Raw genomic sequence first — 6,588 nt, 5'->3', positions numbered from 1 at the left:
TTGGCCTTGAAGGAAGGTGAAGAATGTAGAGGGTTGAGGAAGGGAGAAACTGGGATAATAATGCTGTTTTCTTAGACTTGTATTTAGCATCCTTTATTTTTCAAACAATAAATATTTATAATTATTGTTTTCTTAGAAATGTTATAGCTCTGCTGCTGCTGCTAAGTCACTTCAGTCGTGTCCGACTCTATGTGACCCCATAGACAGCAGCCCACCAGGCTCCCCCATCCCTGGGATTCTCCAGGCAAGAATACTGGAGTGGGTTGCCATTTCCTTCTCTAATGCATGAAAGTGAAGTCGCTCAGTCGTGTCCAACTCTTAGCAACCCCATGGACTGCAGCCTACCAGGCTCCTCCGCCCATGGGATTTTCCAGGGAAGAGTCCTGGAGTGGGGTGCCAGCTCAGTCATGTCCAGCTCTTGGACTGAGACCTGCCAGGCTCCAGTGTCCATGGAATACTTCAGGCAAGAATACTGGTGTGGGTTGCCATTTTCTTTTCCAGGGCAAAAATGGACAGAAAACCTAAAGAAATATCTCTCCAAAGGAGACATTCAAATAGCCAGAAAGCACATGAAAAATGCTCAACATCACTAAATATTAGAACAATCCAAATCAAAACTACAATGAAATGTCACCTCACACCAGTCAGAGTGGCCATCTTAAAAATATCTACAAATGATAAATGCTAAAAAGGGTGTGTAGAAAAGAATACCTTACTAGACTGTTGATGCGAATGTAAATTAGTACTCTCCAGGGAACAGTTTGAAGTTTCCCTAAGAAACTAAAAATGGAATTACAATACAATCCAGCAATTCCATTCTTAGGCAAATACCTAGGAAAGATAAAAACTCTAGTTTGAGGAGATACATGCATTACCATGTTCATAGCAGCACTGTTTACAATAGCCAAGACACGGAAGTAACCTCAATGTCCACAAATGGATGAATCAATAGAGAAGACGTGGTGTATGTACACAATAGAATATCACTCAGCCATATAAAAGAATGAAGGAATGTCATTTGCAGAAACATGGAGAAACAAAAATTCCCATGTTAAGTAAAGAAAGTCAGACAGAGAAAGAGAGATATCATATGATATCACTTCTATGTGGAATCTAAAAAAATAAATAAACAAAAAGAGAACAGATACAAACGAACTTATTTACACAATAGACTCACAGGCATAGAAAACCAACTTCTGGTTACCAAAGAGGAAGAGGGATGGAGGACAAATTAGGAATTTGGCATTAACACATACACACTACTATATATAAAATAGAGAAACAACAACACCTAATATGTAGCAGAGGGAACTATATTCAATATATTGTAATAATCTATAAAGGAAAAGAATTTAAAAATATATATATATCTGTACATGCTAAGTTGCTTCAGTCATCTCCAACTCTCTGCAATCCTATGGACCATATCCCACCAACCTTCTTTGTCCATGAGATTCTCTAGGCAAGAATATTGGAGTGGGTTGCCATGCCCTCCTCCACGGGATCTTCCTGATCCAGGAATTGAATCCACATCTCTTATGTGCCGTGTGTTGGCAGGTGCATTCTTTACCATTAGTGTCACATGGGAGCCCACCTATATCTATATCTATACCTATATCTATACATCTGAATCACTTTTCTGTACACCCGAAACATTGTAAATCAACTGTACTTCATTAAAGGAAAAATAGTTGGAGGAACAGAGAAATTTGACAATAGAGCCTTAAGCCATAGAGGGACTTAAGGATTCTTGATAAGTAATCTCATGATTCTTCAGCTGATCAATATCACCATCAAGGACCTAAGTAATTTCTATTATTCCTAATTTTCTCCTCTACTATTCTTAAATCTTTGGCCTTTTGTTCTTTTGCAACTGGTCAACATATGACTTCTAAAGATCTAGAATCATACTCATTTTCAGGGCAGAAGGAAAAGGAAAAATCAGCACTCTATCATTTATAAGGAAGCAAATATCTTCTCAAGCCTAACATATACTTCCATGGAGATACTGGTGAGAATTTTGTCACACAACAATTCCTAATTATAAGTAAACCTAGATAAATGAGTGGCATTTCCAGCTTCTTGTTTATTGTGAAAATAAGCAAAGGAAAAAGTGCTGAATGCTAAGAAAATCTGCAACAGCCATGTAATAGAAAAATATTCGCAGAATGGGAAAATAACAGCTGGAGAAATAGAAAATGAATATCTTAACTATAAAAGGACTTCTGCACAACATTGTAAATCAGCTATTCAGTTTGGTTCAGTTCAGTCGCTCAGTCGTGTTCAACTCTTTGTGACCCAGTGGACTGCAGCACGCCAGGCCTCCCTGTCCATCACCGCTCCTGGAGTTTACTCAAACTCATGCTCATTGTCAGTGATGACATCCAGCCATCTCATCCTCTGCCGTCCCCTTTTCCTCCTGCCTTCAATCTTTCCCAGCATCAGGGTCTTTTCAAATGAGTCAGTTGTTCTCATCAGGTGGCCAAAGTATTGGCGTTTCAGCTTCAACATCAGTCCTTCCAATGAATATTTGGAACTGATTTCCCTTAGGATGGACTGGTTGGATCTCCTTGCAGTCCAAGGGACTCTCGAGAGTCTTTTCCAACCCCACAGTTCAAAAGTATCAGTTCAGCTTTCTTCATAGTCCAACTCGCACATCCATACATGACTACTAGAAAAACCATGGCCTTGACAAGGCGGACTTTGGTTGGCAAAGTAAAGTCTTTGCTTTTTAATATAATATCATATATGAAACGAGTCGCCAGTCCAGGTTCCATGCACGATACTGGATGCTTGGGGCTGGTGCACTGGGACGACCCAAAGGGATGGTATGGGGAGGGAGGAGTGAGGACGGTTCAGGATGGGGAACATGTGTATACCTGTGGCAGATTCATGTTGGTATATGGCAAAACCGATACAATATTGTAAAGTTAAAAAATAAAATAAAATAATTAAAAAAATATACCATCTAGTTTGGTCATAACTTTTCTTCCAAGGAGTAAGCATCTTTTAATTTTATGGTTGCAGTCACCATCTGCAGTGATTTTGGAGCCCCCCAAAATAAAGTCTGTCATTGTTTCCACAGTTTCCCCATGTATTTCCCATGAAGTGATGGGACCCGATGCCATGATCTTAGTCTTCTGGATGTTGAATTTTAAGCCAACTTTTTCACTCTCCTCTTTCACTTTCATCAAGAGGCTCTTTAGTTTTTCACTTTCTGCCATAAGGGTGGTGTCATCTATTTATCTGAGATTATTGATATTTCTCCTGGAAATCTTAATTCCTGCCTGTGCTTCATCCAACCCAGTGTTTCTTATGATGTACTCTGCAAATAAGTTGAGTAAGCAGGGTGACGATATACAGCCTTAATGTACTCCTTTCCCTATTTGGAGCCAGTCTGTTGTTCCATGTCCAGTTCTAACTGTTGCTTCCTGACCTATAATTAGTAAAATAAAATTTAAAAAGAACTTCTGAAACACTTTTTCCTATTGGATAACAATTCTCAAAAAGACTTGTATGTGGAATTCTAGTTAATATGTTTCACATGCATAACATACTATTCAAAAATTGGTATTATTTTGGAAATTTATAAAAATTTTGAGGGCAGTCACTAAGATATAGTAGCCAAACAACTTCCAGTTCAAAATGATCAGTCTTTTTCAACAGTGATGGTTAGTTACATTTAACACTACACCTTCTGAACTCTTAGATTTGTGTCAGGATCTTTCTTTCTTTCACTTTCTAGATATTATACTTTATGTTTTATATGTTCCTTGAATTATTTCATGCTTATTCATTTTTTTCTCATCAATGATATTGATTCCTTGTAGAAGTTTTTTTTTATCATTTATGCCTAAAATTTTCTTTCATGCTCCTAAGACACTTTATTAATCTGTCAGCAACTGAAGAAGTGATTGATTTAATTAACGAGCAAGTCTAACATGATATAGCACATTTTAATTAATTTATATGGGAGCAATGGAGTTTGAAAAGCATGTTTCCATTATCCAAAGAAACATGAAATAACAATGCAAAATCCAAGGAATAAACACATATTGTATTTTACATATTAAATTACCTGACAGATGGTATGTTATAAATAATCTTGGACTTGCTACCAAAATGTGTATGTGTATGTGTGTGTATTCAGTCATGTCTGATTCTTTGCAACCACATAGACTGTAGCCCTTCAGGATCCTTTGTCCACAAAATTTTCCAGATAACAATACTGGATCTGGTTGCCATTTCCTACTCCAGGGGATCTTCCCAACCCAGGGAACTAACTTGCATCTCTAGAGTGTCATGCATTGGTGGGTACATTTTTTAATACTAGCACCACCTGTTACCAGAATACCAGCACACAATTCTGTGTTTCTGGGTCAACAATCAAAAGAAAGTGACCTCAAAGACCACTGCCTGCTTCATGAATTTTTATGCATATATTGGCCACCAGTTTGTGAAATGTCCTATAAGATTGATTTTTATCTCACTGATGTGATCTAATTAGGTTTGCTGTGGCTGCAGTTAGATAAATTGCTTAGGCATATTTTAATATATCTGCTGGTACACTGGTAAACCAGATCTCTTAAAAGACAGCAAAAATTTTGACTTGCTTTACTTGCCATTTTCTGTGGTAAAAAAAATTCCAGATATAACCAAACTATGAATAATTTAACAGTGAGCTTCCCAAAGTGCTGACTATTGAGAAGTGGCTCATGGATGGAGGAAACTGGTGGGCTACAGTTGGTGGGGTCACAAAGAGGAGGACACGACTGAGCAACTAACACCTTCAGTTCCGTGTTTCTCCAGTCAGTGCTTGCCAGATTCAACTCAGATGCAGTTCAAGTTCATTAACCAATATGGTCACTTAGACTTCACAAGTTCTACAGGAAACAATTTGATAAAACTATCCATTTGTAAACATATCCTTTATTGTTTAATTGCTAAGTCATGTCTGACTCTTTTGCAACCCATGGGCTATAGTCTTCCAGGCTCCTCTGTCCATGAGATTTGACACGCAAGAATACTGGAGTGGGTTGCCATTTCCTTCTCCAGCGGATCTTTCTGACTCAGAGATCCAACCTGTCTCCTGCATTGGCAGGACATTCTTTGCCACTGAGCCACCAGGAAAGTCCATGTACTACTTTTCAGAAAAAATTGAACTCCTTAGAGACCAGAATCACAGACATAGAGTGTATGTGGGTTCAGAAGGCAGACACAGAGCTACAGGAGATTATTTCTAGACCTTGAAACATACTGGAATTCTTTTCTGGATTTTAAAATGTCTGAGAGATGCTAATCATGCTCTTTTTTGTAACAGAAAGTCTACAACTGCTATGTTAAGCCTGCTTCACCTCTGTATTTTGAAAGTAACCGATTTGTTTTTTAGATTCGCAAGTATATAGAATAAAAAGGAAATTTGATACAGGAAGGACTTTAACTGAAATCTCATCCACACATGATTTAAATAACATTTGGAATTTTTAAGCTGATAATACTTTGATGATATTTTGACTTTTAGTTGATGTTGTAATATAGCACATTTAGGTAATTAACTGGTTTTATTAATTATTCTAAAGGGGCAGTAATAAAGACAACGTGGCTTTGGTGTCAAATAAATAGGTCATTAAAACAACCACAGAAATAGACCTACATATATAAGGACAGCAGATTTTTGCAAAGTTGTAAAGGCAATGTGTGGGATATGAATGCAATTTTCTACAAATGATTCGGGATCAGTTGGATATTTTTATATGAAAATTAAACTTTAACCCACACTGTATGCTATATTAAAAAAAAAAAAAGACTCTAGGTCATTTCAGAGAGGGCTGATGGAACCAAATCCCAGAGCTCTTAACACTGTGACCAAAGATTGAGTTCTCCATTGCATATTGTAGTCACTTGATGGTGTTATGTTTCCTGTTGGAGATACAAGCCATTATTTCTATGATTGATGATGTGGGAATGTAAAAATAAGTGTAAATGTCTTCCAAGTTAAAAAAAAGACTCAAATGTATCACAGACCAAAATATATCACAGATCAAAATGTAAAATATAAATTTTAATCTTCTAAAATAAGACATAGGAAAACAAAATCTTTTGACTTAAAATATGTGAAGATTTCTTAAACACAAACCAAAAATAAGATCCTGAAAAGTACAAATTGATAAATTGAGCCTCAACAAAATTAAACACTTCTGCTCATGAAAGACACTATTAAGAGAATGATAAAACAAACCACAGATTGGCAAGAAATATTTGAAACTCTTACATTTGATAGAAAATTTCATTCAGAGTGTTTAAATTCTCTCAAAACTCAGTAAAAAAATTGAAAACTCAAGTAAAAATATTTTAAAAAATTTGAAAAGATATTTCACCAAAAAGATACAGAGATGTCTAGGAAGCACATAAAACAGTATTCATCATCACCAGTGACTGTGAGTACATTAAATAATACACACTAAAATTCTAACACACAGCTATTAGAATGACTAAAATTAAAAATAGTAACCATACAATATGCTGGAAAGGACATGGAGAAACTAGATCTCTTATAAACTGCTTACATAAGTATATGATGGTGGTAGT

General features: G+C 36.5%; 1 non-coding gene across 1 annotated transcript; it reads left to right on the top strand.

Annotated features, from left to right (window-relative positions):
* Positions 1–5,810: 5,810 nt before the first annotated feature.
* Positions 5,811–5,936, top strand: LOC147361347 (small nucleolar RNA SNORA25). Its single transcript, XR_015138534.1, has one exon. It is a non-coding gene; the product is annotated as a small nucleolar RNA SNORA25 (small nucleolar RNA).
* Positions 5,937–6,588: the final 652 nt, after the last annotated feature.

The sequence above is a fragment of the Bos grunniens genome, chromosome 12 (genome assembly GCF_055505025.1).
Source record: "Bos grunniens cultivar Pamir isolate PY7600 chromosome 12, Bosgru_T2T1.0, whole genome shotgun sequence".
Lineage (NCBI taxonomy): Eukaryota > Metazoa > Chordata > Mammalia > Artiodactyla > Bovidae > Bos > Bos grunniens.
This window is presented reverse-complemented; position numbering and strand designations above follow the sequence as displayed.